Source organism: Amblyomma maculatum, chromosome 10, assembly GCF_055883805.1.
Source record: "Amblyomma maculatum isolate TAMU_Amacu chromosome 10, ASM5588380v1, whole genome shotgun sequence".
NCBI lineage: Eukaryota > Metazoa > Arthropoda > Arachnida > Ixodida > Ixodidae > Amblyomma > Amblyomma maculatum.
The window spans coordinates 164,291,590-164,309,146 of record NC_139353.1 but is presented as its reverse complement, the minus strand read 5'-3'; positions in this window follow the sequence as shown (position 1 = coordinate 164,309,146).

The following is a 17,557-nucleotide window of genomic DNA, read 5'->3' as shown; positions in this document are numbered from 1 at the left end:
CACATATTTCGTAGAGGGCAGGCATGTATTGTGCTATCGAGGTTTATCGACAAACGAGAACTAGGAGTAGCATTCCTGGTCAATAATCTCATACCTGGTAGCATGGTTGACGAAAATAAAAAAGCTCTGAAACCTTTTAAATGCGAAGCGCCGGAAGCAAAAGTCTCTAAAGAACTTACTACAGTCCCCTCCTGTCCAAGGACGCATTCATGAAAACGCCAAGTCTGAACTTCAAATCGACGCAAGCAGTGTGGACGTAGGCGCCATGCACTTTCAAAAGAGTGGCGGACAGGCGAAAGTTATAGCGTACGCTAGCAGGTACCTCTCAAAAGCCGAAGCCAATTATTCGACGAGTGATAAGGAGTGCCTCGCGATCACTTTGGCCACTTCAAAATTCCGCCCATCCCCCTACAAGGTGAACCACGTGCTTATCTACGCACTCAGCTGGCTGGATCTAATCCTTCAATAATTTCATATTTGTGTAGTCTATAACTTTGGCCATCAGCATTGCGACGAAGAGTGCTTTCCCGAGCTGCCATCGATGCTCTCCCAAAAGACGATGACGTCGATACCTCGGTAAGTGCCCGACGATTCGCATAACAGCAGGAGTCATATCCCGGGGTGAAAGATCTGGCCGAATACCTAGACGAATAGACCGCTTGCCCTCTTTTTGTGTTCAGGCATCATTTGTTGTCAGTCGCATTAGTAATGGCGTCCTAGTGAAGAACTTCGCACGCAACAGGACCATGCTGTTCCGCGTTGTGCCTAAATGCCTAAGGCATGAAAATCAGCAGGTGTTGCATAATGAGCCGACAGCTGGGCATTTCCAGTTTTCGCGCACGCTCAGGCAAAACCAAAACTACTAGTGGCCGTGCTTATCTGCCGATGTTGGCTGTTACGCGAAAATGGGCCACGAGTGTCAGCGACGCCGGATGCTATCCTCGGGGACAACTTTCTGTGGCAATGGAGCCAAAGCTACGAGGGCGGGGCTTTCCTAACTGTATCACTACGCCATGTAGTTCCAAGTACCTGGCTTCGGCTGCGGTTTCGGCAACGCGCATGACGTACGCTGTGAAAAGAAGACGAGCGATACGAACGCGCGCAGAAATGGGCGGAGAAAAGCGGCCGACGCATCCCACGCGGCCCCGCCTACGCTCTTGAGCTTTACGAGATTGTCGACAAGCCGCGCAGCCATCGACATGAACGCTGTCTATTAAACTCCCACTGTACTGGCGAGTACTGTAGTTTAAGCCTGATACAATAATAAGCTTAATAGTTCCGTGATGGTTTAACATTTGAGAGCATCCAGTGCGAAATTTCTCGAGGCACTATATGCTTGTGCGAAGTAAGCTGGTGCGTTTCCGCTTCGTAGCTTCCACCACATTGCCACAGAAAGTTGTCCCCGAGCATAGGGCTACTGAACCCGATACCACTCCCGAAAAGGCTTCTTCAACAAATTGGAACCGGCAACTTCTCAACTTCAACTACGGCTAACAAGGGTCATTATGGACACTGGCTACAGTACCCACTGCGCGGAAGCGAAAGCGTTGCCTAATGGCACCGCAGCAAAGTCGCCAAGCTTCTGTCGAACAAATTTGCTTGCGACATGGAACCCCTGAAGGGCTAATTACGGATAGGGGAATGACATTTACGGTGGAGCTGACGCAAGTCATTCTGGACTACAATCTTATAAGCCGCCGACGCATAACACGTAGTACCATCCGCAGGCAAACGGACTCACCTAGCGCCTCAACAAAATAATCCGCGACATGCTTACCATGCATGTGGACGCCGAACATAAGATATGGGATCACATCCTGTCATATGTTCGCCTATGGCACGGAGCGCACGACAACCCATGACGAGATACTACCTCACTGGCGCATACCGGAAGAGGGTAAAGACGACTTGGCTGCCTACCTTCACAGCGCAGTATCCAGATGTCTGTTAAAGACTAGCAACGCACCGATGCCCGACGCTGCAACTATTGATGACGCGACGCACAGCACTAGCCGGGAAACTAAACCTTGGTATGGACGCTGATTCGCCATCACAGATTGAGCGAAATGCTCTTGTGGTGGTGCATCATTCCATACAAAGTTCTTCGCCTCATCGAACAACTGGACTACGAAGTAATCCCCGACGGCGGAACAGCATGCCATCGACACCGCCCGAGCCCGAGACCGTGCATTATGTTCGCTTTAAGCCCTATTACATGCGTGAAAGGCTAGTTGGTGTCTCAGGTTCTAGCGTTTATATTTAGCCCTGCATATTTTTGGTGTACTGTGCCGAGGTGATATTTCAAAAGGGTATTGCCGCGAACATTTTAATCTTTATTTTGTTGTTTGCAACATACACGGACATGCGGCCTTATCATTTATGAGTGTAGCGCACGGAATGAGTTTCTTCCTTTTATTTGTCCATGTTCTGTATCGCGAAAGTGCCTTTACCACTTTCACTGTAGCGCGAGATACGCAGAGATTAGTCTCCAATGGTTCCAGGCAAGCACACCTGCCTCTACGTTATACCACGTCATTCCTGCATTCCTTCGCTGGTGTATCTCGATGTTTCTGAGCCGATTTTAAATTTATTACTGCCAAATGCAATGGTTGACGGGGTCTGTTATCGCCGTCGCTCAGTTGCTTATTTCTTTTCGAGCGCGTCAGTACAATAACGAGTTAACTTAGGTTCGGCATCAGTCACCGTTTTCTGTCCTCAACATGGTCACGGATGCGTGACAATATACGACGGATATATAAGGCCCCGGCCTAAATACGGTATGCCAACTGCGATTTAAACGAAGTGAAATATATCAATGATAGTTTATTCTCCTGGAAAATGATGACGGAGGCTTTTGGCAAAAGCTGTTCGAACACGCGGCAGCTTTTAGCGTATTAGACTCTAAATATTTAGACGCTTTCGGTAATGTAGAGCACAAGGCACCAATGTGCTGGCGCCAGTTGAAATCATTATATAATCTCACGCATAACATTGATTTGTCGACTTGCTGTAACTCATTTACTCGAATGCGGAAGGAATAGGGTCTTATTCTTAAAGCGTGCCATCGTAGTCCGGCCGCAGACGACGACAGGCCCGGCACGCCTGCCAAGTACGCTCAGAGTGGACTTCGTGGCTGCTCAACTCAATGTCGGCGGCGCGCTGTTCCGTTCCCGACTGAGTTAAATATATTTGTGGAGATCCGCCGAGGCCTCGTCTCTCCGATTCATCTCTACAAATGTGGTGATTATTGCACATTTCAACCTGCTTTAAGCACCTCAGGTCTTCCAATCTATCTTCCCAGCAGTCGATGAGTGCTGCAGTTTTCCTTTCGATCCACAGTTTCCGTGCCAAAGCAGTCGACGAGGACGCCATCTTTGCTTGCACTGGCGGTGGAGAGTGGTGTTGAGATTATACAAATTGCTCAATATAAAGCATAACGTTCTGAGAATGTTCTAACAATGTTCTAAAAATGTTCTGTCATACCTTTTGTTATATTTATATGTAATTATTGCGTTTCCATTGCATTCATTCGTTTTAAGTTTCAGAGCTCGCTATTGATGAGGGTGTCGACGACCGCTTTCTGGTTTACTTGAAATCTCGAGCGATTGAGCAAGCAGCTTCGAGTCAAGCAGGCTCGAGCTCGATTGCACCTGAAACTTGCCGTGTGGCAATCTCGATCTACATTGCATTGAAAGCAGATTGAGTTCAATGAGGATCGAAGGAGTTCGTGTGATAGGGGTATAACTCCTGACTTCCCGTTTTTGCTCTCTGCTCCTGCGCTGCGTTTGCATTAGCCGCTTCGGTAGGCCCGACCTCGCCCGGAGCTCGAGACACCACCTACCTTCCATCATTTAAGCATGGATCCCTCCACACATGCACCGTCTCCGTCGCATCTCACGCCGCCACCTCATGAATCCGTTTCCCTCAAGCTCCCCGACTTCTGGTTATCGGACTCACAACTTTGGTTCCTCATCATCGAGGCCTTGTTCCTCCGGTACTGTGTCACTTCACAGGTGATCATGTTCGTCCACGTCATTGGTGCCCTTACGTCTACTACTGCTACGGTTATTCACGATCTCCTCCGATTTCCAAGTGTCGAACGCCCTAAGATGATCTAAGGGCGACTCATCCAGCGAACTTCTGAAATGAAGCCGCGTCGTCTGCAGCAGCTCCTTACATCAGAAGAGCTCGGAGATCATAAGCATACCGAGCTTTTGCTTCGCATGACCGCCCTGGCTAGAGGCGTGAATACTTCACATGACAGCGCTCTCCTGCGGGAACGCTTCCTACGGTGCCTGCACCGTAGATGCGCATGATTCGGAATGTGTCATCGTCTCAGACGCTGGAATTCCTGATACACTGGCAGATAAGATTATGGGCGTCGGTATTCTCCTTGTGGCAACAATTCATCGCCCTCTTGCCTCTCAGTTATCCGGCGCAGCTGCTGACGATTGCTATGCCCGCCTCATCAATACTAATGAGATAACCCGACAGGCAGCGCCAATACAGCTGAGGCTGCAGCCTTTCATACTCGCCGATCGCGCTCTTCGTCTCCACCCTGCATTACCAGCTCCAGTACTGCTAGAAACCGTTCTCCGTCCTTCAGGACCATTTGCTGGTACCACCGCCGCTACGGCTCTCGCGCAAGTCAATGCCGCCAGCCTTGCTCCTTCGCGGGAAACGATCCGACCGAACATTGAAGGCGCCCGGTGTTCTCAGAATTCGATCTAGTCGCCTCTTCCACGTCACCAGCCGTGTTACGAGAGTCCGCTACCTCATCCCCGCTGGTGAGGAGATCTGTGCTCTCCCGTCTAGGTTGGCAAAGTTATTCAGTTATTCAGACGCAGTTATTCAGTCTCTCCTCATTTGATCGCAGTCAATGGATCGAACACATGGGCATAAGGCCAGAAGTCTGACTATTGACATCGGACTCCACCGTACCGTTCACTGGGTATTTGTCACCGCGTACGTGCGCTCGCCAATCATCGGCGCCAACTTCCTATGGTACTACAGGCTCCTAGTTGATACCCGGCAAAACCGCATCTTGGATCCTGAAACGAGCACGATCATCCTAGGCGTTTCTTGCCGCGATTCACCTCTTCAGCTCCTGCAAGCGCACAGTACCATTCCCGACCCAGCCTACTTACCGAGTATATTGACATCTTTCCACTCCCGTCCATTCAAGCCCCAGTCGCTACCAGCGTGACTCACCATACTGTGACGACTGGGCCAGCCGTGTTTGCTCTCGCTCGTCGCCTTTCACCGGATCGCCTCGCTGTCTCGAACAAGAATTTGAGTATATTTCTTCCAGGTCTCATGTATTTACTAGCGCTGCGTTGATGTATGTTATGTTATCGCATATACTACTTATGAATTCATTAGTGTTCTATCATTGTATTGTGCTACCCTCCTGTCAAGTTTCCCAATATCTTCTTTGCATGTGTTATTGTTGTAGTCATATCGCCCTACAATAATGTCTCACGGGCGCTGTAGGTACTTACAGTAAATATATTCTGCCGCTTGGCTTCACCGTCTCTCCTCCACTCCTTGAGCATCGCCCCTCCACATGGTGCCCAAAAAGCTCAGCGAATGGTGCCCGTGCGGCGATTACCGGGCTCTCACCAATGCCGCAGTCCCTGACCCCATACTCGATTCCCACGTCCTGGATTTTACATCTGCCCTTCATGGCTGCACCACCTTCAACAAGGTCTATATTGTGAAGACGCATCACCGATTCCAGTGGAGCATTGCGATATTTCGAAGTCAGGCATTACTACACCTTTTGGCATGTTTGAATATGTGAGGATACATTTCGGTCTTCGCAAAGCAGCCCAGGCTTCTCGACGCTTTGCTGACTAAGTCCTACGAGGTTTGACTTGCTGCTTTGCCTACCTTGACGACATTCTCGTCTTGAGTTCTACGCCAGAGGCCCACAAGCTGCACCTGTGTCAAGTTCTCGCAAAGCTCAGCCACTTTGGTCTTAGGATCAACGGACTGAAAAGCGAGTTCGGCGTGGCAGAGTTGGGCTTATTCAGCCAACGCGTCAGCGTCCATAGCTTTCGCCTGCTACCGGCATGACACCGCCATCAGTCAGTTTCTCCGCGCCACCACCACATGGAAACTGCACGAATTTCTTGGCCTCGCCAACTATTACCGATGCCTCATTCCTCGCTTCGCCGCAATACTGCAGCCTCTCAACGACCTTCTCTCGGGACACAGCAAGTCGACCGCTCCAGTCGCTAGTACCGACACCTCTGACCGCGAATTCTGCGGCATTACAACAGCCATGGCCGGTGCGACGTGCCTGGTTCATCTCAAATGTGACGCGCCCACGTCCGTCACGGTTGACACATTGGACTCTGGTATCGGCGCCGTCTTGCAACAATTTTTCGTTGGTTTTTGGTAGCCAATCACCTTCTTTTTCAAGAAGATTTCGCGCTCTGAGCGCCGCTACTGCACCTTCGACCGAGTGGCTAGCAATATATACCGCCGTGAAGCACTTCCGCCATTTTCTCAAGGAACGCATCTTTCGTATCCTTACTTACCCCAAACCTCTGAGGTCCGTGTTGGCATCCTGCAGTACTTCCTATGCTCGTCGCGAAATCAGGCAGCTCGCCTACATTTCCGAATCTGCGACATTCATCACTTTAGCTGCTAGTCGAACTTTGCCGACGCTCTTTCTCGTGCTGGTCTGCGCGATGGAAATTGGACTGCCAATCATCGACTTCAGGCTATCCGGCTGCTGCTCAAGGAGCCGATGCCGAGCTGAACGGCATCGCACGCGCGACACCTTTCTGGTGTTGGAGGAAATCTTGCTCTCTGACTGCGTCATTCCCCTCGTTTGTGATATGCCGATCGGTCTCCCTTTCCCCTATGTGCCTCCACCAGACCGCTTAACCATCTTTGATGCCCTCATCTCTTTGGTCCAACCTGGCATCCGCACAACCCAGCGCCTCATAACGCCTCTTTATGTCTGGTCTCGCATCAATGTCGACGTACCCCGCACCTCCACCAAGTGTTAAGCGGGGATCCAGGCACTGGTAGCGGGCACTGGTAGCGTGCAGGACCGGAGCGGGGGTGGCCTAGCTTGCAGTCAGCTGGTACTCAAAATCACTTCCTCTTCCTCTTTCTCGGCGATATGTCCATCTAATCTGAACTTCTTCTTTACAATCTGGCCCCCGCAGAAAAGAGGAGCCATCCTGGCGACTCAAGGAGACGAAAGGAATGCGGGATCGTAGTAAGGCTTCAAACGGTCGACGTGAACAATCTCACGCCCACGGCGGCGAAGGTCGGTGGATGCGGCTAGCGGTTCAACTAGGTAATTCACGGGAGAAGTCTGTTGGAGCACTAGATAGGGTCCGTGGTATTTGGAAATAAAGTTGCTGGTCAGACCGGGTGGTGTCGATGGGACCCAGAGCCACACGTGAGCACCGGGAGAAAATTGGTGGACAGAGTGGCTGCTGTCGCTGTGCGCTTGTTTCTGGGCTTGCTCGTCCGAAGTGAGTGAGCGAGCCAGTTTGCGACATTCTTCAGCGTGCCTGGCAGCTGCTGAAAGCGATGTATACTCTGAAATATCAGGACGGTAGGGAAGGATGGTGTCGAGTGGAGACGAAGGTTCACGCCCGTACAGCAGAAAAAATGGCGAGAATCCGGTAGTTGCTTGAACGGCGGTGTTGTAGGCGTAGGTTCTCGCATCAATGTCGACGTTCGCCGCTCGTTGCGCAGGTGCCTCAGCTGTCAGGACAGCAGAGTGCATTTACACACTGTGACACAGCTTGGCACCTTCCCGTCCGCCTTGGCGCCCGTTTCAGCCACCTCCACGTCGATATTGTCGGTCCCCTTCCTTCCTGCGGGAACCACCGCTGGCCAGAGAGCCAGTGGTCGACGGTTCTGGGTACTTGTTTGAGTGGGGAAGCACTCGGGAGAAAGAGAGTGCTTCCCCACTCAAACAAGTAGCCAGAACCGTCGACCACTGGCTCTCTGGCCAGCGGTGGTTCCCGCAGGAAGGAAGGGGACCGACAATATCTTCCGTGCCAATGCAGTATCTGGGTGTGCCCCTACAATGTTATCGCGATCCTAGCTTACATTGGAAGGAAGAAACAAATAGAGTGCGAGAGAAAGAGGAAGCATGGCAGGGAAGGCAACTGTCAATCATTTCACTCGCGTTCATCTGCAATGTTTTTTTGATTTCAAAGATATGGTATGTAATGAATGTTCTATGTGCGTCACGAACTGCCATTCAAAAAATTCATCGTGTGTTTGCTGTTTTTCTTTGGACTTCGACCTGGGAAAAGACGAGGCGAACGAATTTATTTTTTTCTTTAAAAAGCGGAGGAGTCGGTTTGATTCATTTGTTTCTGCGCCAAGTGGTATCGCGTTTTTTTTTTCTTCGCGACCAAAATGACACCTTTTTAAGAACAGTCATGCAAGTGCGGCTGCAAAGGCTGTTACCCGGACTTGTTGTCTCCTCAAGGGAAAACATGCGTGGTGCTGTCACAGGATATTTGCGCGAGGTAGTTCTCTCTTACAAGTTGTTAGAAGTGCGTTTTTCCCGTGAATATTTGTACAGTGTTGGCAAGAAAAAGCTGTATAAGGACCTAGTGGAAATAATGCTGCCGGCACCTTTGTATCGAGAGCCCTACCGTGGAGGCCCAGGGCAGGATATTTTAAACCAAGTGAAGAGGATGCCAGTTCGACCGGCTGCCAAAACGTTCTTTTTTAAGTTGCACTCGAACACTCTACCCGTCAAAACCTGGCTTCACGAAAAAGGAATCTATGTCCCTTGGACGACAAACTGCCTGCTTTGCAAGAAGCCAGAGACAATTGAACAAATATTCTTAGACTGCTGAGATGCAGTATTTCATTGGGACGTGCTACAAAGAACAATTAAAAAAGAGCTACCACTAAACCCTTATGGCATCCGGTTTTTACCGGTGGAGAACGAAGACGTACCCTATGATTTAATAGTGCTTCTGGACCTCCATAGCTTGTGGAAAACACGGATGCAAGTAAGGCATGAAGATATTAACATTCGCAGTGTACGTGAAAATTTTGTTGAAAGTGCTGTTTATCTACGGGAATGTATCTGCGCGCTCCCCGACCCACCACAGTGGGCCGAAGTTCTGGATGACCTGGTAAAATTGAAGAAATTTTAACCTCACACGCATCAGCTCAAGGGCAGCTGAAGTGTTTTATTAAGTGTGACAATTTGTTGTTCATGTATACCTCGGAAATAAAGAAAAAAAAAGTGGGGAAGCACTCAGCGCTTACGGGCGTTTGCCACCGGGGGATGCAGCCGACTACAACACAGTTAAAACGGTCTTTTTGAAGAGATTTCGTTTCATGGAGAACGGCTTCAGAGACAAATTAAATTCCGGAAAACCGGCAGATGGAGAAACCGAAGCTCAGTTCTCAGCGCGTCTCAGCCATTAATTTGATCGCTGGATCGAGCTGTCAGGTACGAAAACGGAATTCAAAGACATGCGAGAGCTCCTGATTAGGGAAACGTTTCTGCATTGATGTCATTCCCACATGGCGCTGTACCTGATGGAAAAAGGCAAATACGCTAGAAGAGATGCTGGATTTAGCTGACCAGTTTTTAGAGGCTCAGGGAAGTCTAAATCTCGCTACATCAAATAAAGACAGCCGAGACGATACCGGGAGGCCCGAGGCAGACGATAAAAAAGGAAGTCAAAGGAGAGCTCCCCGATGTTATCTTTGCAACCGCACTGGGCATCGGGCTTCACAATGCCGGACTCACGTCACTAACAACTGCAGCCCCACATGCTTCAAGTGCGGGTGAAAGGGTCATAAGGCGGACGCGTGCCGTGCAGGGCCAAACGATAACACACAGGCGTCATGTGTTTACTCGCCCGTCCAGGAAGTAAATCGGGAAAGCATTCGCGATGTCTATGTAGAGCTCAAAATCGGGGAGAGAATCACTGTCGTGAATGCATTTATGATTACGCGACCAAAGTTTCTGGTCGAAGGACTGCCGGTGGTGGCGGGCACGTATGAAGGCAAAGAAATTTCCGTATTACGGGATACCGGATGCAATACAGCCCTCATGAGGACAACGCTCGTCCACGACGATCAGCTGACTGGAAAGAGCAGGCCTGTTTACTTATAGTCGACGGAACAGCGAAAATGCTGCCCAAGGCCGGGGTTGAGGTTGACACCCCGTATTTTTCGGGAAAAATTACCGCTCCCTGCATGGAGGAACCTCTTTACTACCTGATTCTGGAAAATGTCAAAGGAGCAAGGGCACCTGATGAGCCGAAGGAGGTGGTTGAAGAACCAGTTTGTAGCGAGCTCGTAGACGAGGAAGCTGTAGCAGCAGGTGTAACTCGCGCACAAACCAGGCAGCAACCAAGAGAGTTACAAGCGCTCAAAACGTCCGATATCGCAGAGGAGCCGAAAGGAAAGAGTTACGTGGATCAACAAGCAGAGGACAAGTCGCTCGAGCCTTGTTTTTCCAAAATTGGCAAGAAGCTGAAGTGCCGGGACGCCGAGCACAAGATAGAATTAAGGTGGGTTGATGGGCTATTATACAGAAGCTGCGCAGAGAAAACTGGGCAGGTGCTGCATCAGCTGGTTGTCCCAAAATGCCACCGCGAGGTGGTGTTGAAAACCGCACACGACGGTGTAATGGCCGGGTATTTGGGCACGCAAAAGACCAAGAACCGGATATTGGAAGAATGTTTCTGGCTGGGCACTACCGCCGACGTCAAAAGATTTGTTGCTTCATGTGACATCTGCCAGCGAACAATCCCGAAAGGCAGGGTACCCCGTGTGCTGCTAGGAAAGACGCCACTAATTTAAACCCCCTTCAAACGAGTAGCCATAACATCGTGGGTCCATTTCAACCCCTTTCCAAGCACTGCAATCGGTATGTCCTGACCCTAATGGATTGTGCAACCCGATACCCAGATGCCATAGCGCTGCCAAACGTGGAAACTGAGAGAGTCGCTGAAGCGCTGGTAGAGATGTTCTCTCGATTTGAAGCCCCTAACGAAGTTCTAAGCGACCGAGGCACCAATTTCACTTCCGACTTGATGAAGGAGGTGGCCAGGCTTCTCTCCATACGCCAGCTTCACAAGACGCCGTACCATCCGGTGGCGAACGGGAGGGTCGAGAAATTTAAAACCACCCTGAAAGTAATGTAGAAGAGAATGTGCGCCGAAAAGACTAGAGATTGGGACCGCTATCTAGCGCCGTTGCTCTTCGCACACAGGGAAGTGCCGCAAGCAAGTCTCGATTTTTCGTCCATTGGGTTGGTGTATGGAAGACAAGTGAGAGGACCCCTGGCGATTTTGAAGGAGTTGTGGACAAACCGCCAGCTCTACGAGGAGGCGAAGATAACGTATCAACATGTTTTCGACCTCTGTAATCGTCTAGAAGAAACTTGTCAGCTAGCGCACGAGGACCTCGCAAAGGCCGGAGCACGCTACGCGAAAATGTACAACCGAAAAACCAAAGAAATGATGTTCGATCCTGGAGCCAATGTCCTGATTTTGCTGCCTACCGACAACAGCAAGCGACTAATTAAGTTGAAGGGGCCCTCTGATAACGAGGAAAAGAAAGATGAAGCAGACTACATAATCGAGACAGCAGGAAAAAGAAAGATTTTTTTATGCCGACCTGCTTAAAAGATTCGAGGAGCGAGAAAGCCAGCCAAGAGAAAGGGTCTGCGGCACCACTGCGGTCTGCGGCATCACTGAATCGGACAGTGATGGGGCTATTCCTATTCCGGCTTGTGAGAAGACACAGGGCGAACAAGACGTTGAGCTTTCTGATCGCTTGTTGGAGGATGAACGACAGCAGCTTTGAGGTGTAATTTCTTGTAGTAACACAGAGATTTGAGCTAGTTGGTTCATCTTCGATATTTTACCGGCGCAGCGACAGGGGACGAGGAACAAGAAGAGACAAGACAAGCGCTCGGTACCGAGCGCTTGTCTTGTCGTCTCTTCTTGTTTCTCGTCCCCTGTCGCCGCGCCGGTAAAATATCGAAGGTTTAATTTCAGAACACGCTCGCATTTTCTCTGACGTTCCGAGAAAAACGGACTGGGCTGAATGTCGGTTAGAGCTCACCATCAGCGCTCCGGTGCACGTAAGGCAATATCCCCTTCCATTCGCGACGAGACAAGGTGTCGAAAGAGAGGTGCAGCAAAAGGAGACACTCGGAATAATCGAGAAATTGCAGTCCCCTTACAATTCTCCAGTCAATTTGATGAAGAAACCGGGTGGCACACACCGGCTTTGCATCGATTTCCGGCGCCTGAACGACGTCTTAGTCGCCGATTCGGAACCCATGCCCAGAGCTGACGCGGTCTTCGCTACAACCGGAGAGAATAAATACTTCTCCAAGGGGGACTTCTTCAAATGACATTGGCAAATTCCGCTGACCGAAGAGTCGACTGCGTTCTCAAAAACTGCGGGACTCTTCTAATTTCGTTTTATGCCGTTTGGCATAAAGACAGCCCCCGCAGTATTTTCCAATTTGATGCAGAGAATTGTGGAAGCAATTCCGGCAGTGCAACACTATTATGAGGATGTCCACGTTGCCAGTTCTACGTGGGAAGAGCCTCTCTCTTCGCTACGACAGCTGTTGGCAAGGATCCCAGCAGCCGGTCTGACAGTGCGACCCAGCAAATGCGAGTTCGGGATGAAGAACATCGAGATCCTCGGGCATCGCATTGGTAGGGGTGAACTGGCGACACTTAGGAAAACGCTGGAGAGGATTCAGGCGGCACCAACCCCTCGAACAAAGCGTTATTTACGAGCATTTCTCGGTTTGAGTGGATATTACCGCGACTTCATTTCAGACTATGCTCGAATAAGCGAACCCCTCACCCAGCTCACGAGGAAGGGTGAGAGCAACGTCGTAAAGTGGACCCCGGTCCACCAGGAAGCCTTTGAAGAACACAAGCGGTGAGTTTCGACCCCTCCCATACTACGACTCCCAGAATTTTCCAAGCAGTTCGTGCTGCGCACGGCCGTCTCTGACACCAGTCTCGGCGCGATGCTAATGCAGGAACATAGCGGGACGCCTCACCTACTGGCTTACGCTAGTAGAACGTTGCTTCCCAGGGAAGCAGCATAAAGCACAATTGAGAGAGAGGGCTTGACATTGGTTTGGGGGGTTCGGAAGTTTTCAACCTACCTGTACGGGGTGCCCTTTCTTGTTTAAACGGACCCCCAACCCCTCCGCTGCATGCAAAGGGCCAAGCAACTAAACAGCAGGGCCCTGCGCTGGAGCTTGCTACTCCAAGAGTATCAGTTCATAATCGATCATATGGAGGGCAAGGAAAGCGTGGGAGCCAATTATCTTAGCAGGTTATATACTCTGTCGCATGATATTCACTGTATTGGCATTCAAAGGCTGTATCATACGTGTAGGTTGACTTATGTGCTAGTTTTATATAGCGGTTATGTTTGTCCCGCAAGCTTACTTGTCTATAGTAGAGGCACGTGTGCCGCCTTCTGTGTGTCTAGAATATTATGCGATAATATTCTGAATGGGGGGGGGGGGGCATGTCACAGAATAGGCGGCATCCAATAATTTGCCCATGTTGCATTTTTAAAAACGTTTAATTGTTGTTCTGTAAACCCCATATGTTCACGGGACCTGTATATGTGACCATCGGTCGGGCACGCAAGAAAGCGTACGGGCACGTTGCCTCGGAACAGTATAGCTTTCCCTGTGTTAGCTCCAACTCTCTCCATGCTCGAGCAGAAGAGTACGTGCTGCCTGTGTCGTACGTTCCCCACTCAAAGTCACCCCTACTGCGTCCAAACTATAGAGCTTCCTTTGTATATCCGTATATTCCTTTCCCTGGCAATGGGACCCCCTGAACAACCGAAGTCGGGGCGTACATGTCTGTTGTTTTTGTTGTGCGTTATTTTTTGCAAACCTAAGATGGCGGCCATGCAGTACTAAAGTGTGGTGTGTCTACGTGTGTCTTCCTCTTTGAGGGGACTACTTTGTGCGCTCCAAGTGTGTGTTTTGTTTCGAAATCCGACCTTGTGCACAAAGCATCGTCGACAAGGGTTTAAAAAGGAGCCGCAAGGCCCCAACGTCAGTCAGCCCCGTTCGCTCCCGAAGAAGGAAACCCGAGCTGCCGCGTGCTCCCGTGGGGTACCCGAGCGCCGCCGCCGGCACTGCATCCTCAGACCGCAAGCTGCACAGGAAGGAGCCTCGCCTTCGAGTGCCGCCTGTCTGCGTCGTTCCAGTGATGGACTGCCGCCGCGTTCACTGAGTCACGACACCGTCTTCGTGGCACAACGCTTAATCGTCATGTACTTCCAGGTTTTGCTGATCACTGTCCTGGGTGGCCTGCTACCTGCTGACCCTTTCTGGCTCGCCGAACCACCTCCCGAAGAACTGGCTGCCTTTCTGTACCAGCTATCAGCAAACTACAGCCTCCCATAAAGTCCGCTGCCACAGCTCCCGCCAAGTATGGCAAAACTTCTCTCGGCTGGCAACTTGGGACAGCATCGGCTCGCCCTTTCCCGCCTCCATATCAGCGCGCTCACTTCAACGCCCCTTCGGGGCACCGTCTTCGTGGCGCAACGCTCAATCGTCATGTACTTCCAGGTTAGTTACAATGATGCTCAGTGTTATCAAGACGACGACGTTTTTCTTGTAGCGGTGTCGTGGCCCCCCATTGTTTTAAGCGCTTCCGTGCTCGACTTGGGTACCTTCGGCGTCTCTTGCTACTTGGCGTCGATATTGAGGCTAACCCCGGACCTATGACGAAAGCTCAGGAAGATAAGCTTGACTATCTGGCGGAGGTAGTTACGCGTATAGACGCTGGTCATGCAAGCATCCTCGAAACTGTTAACAAAGCTCTAAGTATTCATATTACGCTTATAACCGAGATGGAAGCCCTAAGCAAGCTAGTCCAGGAACTTGAGTCAAAGGTGGACCCCTTGTCAAATGTCCCTGCCGCCAGGAATGTTGATCAAGGAATTTGTAAAATGCAGGACAAAATTGACGACCTTGAAAACCGCTCTCGTATGTCAAACGTACTTTTCTTTGGTATCGAGGTTTCTGATGAGTCTGAAAATTGGGAAGCCTCATAACGTCTCGTTAGCGACTTTTATACCGAGATGCTTGGTGTCACTGCTTCTTCCATCGCTAGAGCTCATCGACTGGGTCGTTTTGCGACTGAAAAATGTCGTCCTATAATTGCTAAATTTTATAACGACAGGGATGTAGAAGCAGTTATACGTATGGGCTTCAAACTAAAAGGCAAACATTTCAGCATTTTGCGGGACTATTCCGAGGCCGTCCGTTTTAAACGTCGCAAGCTACTGCAGTTTTGTAAAACGGTTAAAAAAGAAGGCGACAAAGTGCGTCTGAGTTTCAACAAGCTTTTTATCAATGATGACATGCATGAATGGGACACTGATGCTAATCATGCTGTGTGCGTCTCGCGGCGCAGTGCGGATTGACATTGCTCACGTAGTCAGTCGCTCGGCAGTTCACTACATTCTTCAAGCCAACGTCCACCTACACGTGTGAACACTGTGTCCTTTCTTTACAATAACATCCGAAGTGTTTTGCCGAAGAGCGTTGAGCTATCATCACTCATTGATTCATGCTCTGCATCACTGGTAGCTCTTACCGAAACGTGGCTTAATGATACCGTTCATGATGATTGTATTTTAGTACAGGGATCATTCTTTAATTTTTTAGGTGCGATAGGAACTCTCGTAGGAGAGGCGGCGTCCTTCTCGCTATCAGGAAAGAATTAATTGTTGTTCCAGTCACTGTTACTTCATTTGTCGAGTGCGTTTTAGTCTCAGTGCGGTGCGGAGCAACTAACATTATAATCGGTGTTTTATATCGTCCCCCCGATCTAGCGACTGGCTTTTCGCAAGAATTTTCTCGAAGTCTGAGTGAGATATGTACGCGTTTTCCCAACAGTAAGTTGATCATCTTCGGCGACTTTAACTTTCCAAGCATTAACTGGAACTCATTAGCCGTCCCTCCCAATAACACTGAAGCTTATGCTTTTCTCCACTCCTGTCTTGATTTTTCGCTAACGCAGCTCGTTCATTTGCCTACGCGATCCTCAACTAGTTCTGCTAACATTTTGGACCTTATGTTGTTAACCGATCCCGACATCTGCTCCAACTTAAATCACCTGGATGGGCTTTCTGACCATGCCATTATAACTGTCAATCTTTGTTGCTCTTTCAACCAAAAGAACATAAAACCTAAACAAATTCGATGCTACAATAAAGGCGACTATGTGTCTATTAATAATAAACTGCATCTTTTTTCCCTGGAGTTCCTGGATTATTTGTTATCTCGCTCTGTTGAACAAAATTGGACACTTTTCAAAGATACTCTCGCTGACTAGTGTTTTTATATACTAAATTGGTCGACAGTTGATGGTGGCACCTCTAGCGAGCATATACCTATTGTTCTTGAGGTTAACTGCCGCTTAACTCCGCCGAGATCTCAGTTGAGATCATACGTTAATTATCACCAGTTTCACTCATATTTGATTTCGTCTCTAGAGTCAGTGGTTGAGGCTACGGATGAGTTAAAATAGCAAACATTATGCCAGGTTTTTGCATCCTGTCGTAAGAAGTGTGAATTCTTAGTACGTGCATCTAAAGGAAATACATCACCAAAATGGTGGAATGCAGATTGTTCGCGTGATTATAGAAGAAGAAAGGCTGCATGGAAGAAGTTCCTTCACAACCAGTGCCCCAAAAATTGGCATGATTATACATTTTTTGCAGCTACATTTAAACGCACAGTCGCACAAGCGAAAGATAATTATGATACTGAGCATTTCAATTAAATTTCACAATCTAATAACCGACGTGCACTTTTCAGGTTTTTAAAATCACGGAAAAAGATTCCTGTCTCAGAAAATTTACCCTCATGTGTATCGACTCCTAAAGAAGCTCTTAAAACAGTAGAAAACATCGCTAAAGTTTTAGAAAAGCGTTTTTTGTCAACACTTTCCAAATCCCCTATGTTTGTAGACCCAGTAGATACGGTTAAGGATGTCCCTAAAATTACATTTTCTCAGCTTTCTTCGACTGTAATGACATTGCCAGCTGCTGCGCCTGGCACTGATGGAGTATCATCAAAAATGTTAAAGATCCTCTTTGAGGTGTCTTTAAATTCCTTGTTAGAATTGGTAAATTACTCAATTATTCATTCTTGGATACCTGGTGACTGGACACTAGCCAAAGTGATTCCTTTACTGAAACATAATGGTGGTGGCTATATTTGGACAATATCCCCATACAAAAAAGGTCTATGTACTTCAATGGAAACGTTTATGGTTAGCTACGTCTTTCTATGGACTTTTATAGTCGGCTATAAAGTGCCTGTGATGTTATATATGGGCCCAGGTCCGTTCAGGAGCTCTGAGCAGGTAGCAGAGCAGGTTCACAGACACACGGACGCTTTTCTTTTTTTGACCAATTAACGTAACTGGCACAGACATGCATACAGCCTAGCTTATCCCAATAGGATATGTCCCAACACAAAACCGTCCTACTTCTGGTTTGGGACTTCCAGTCGCCC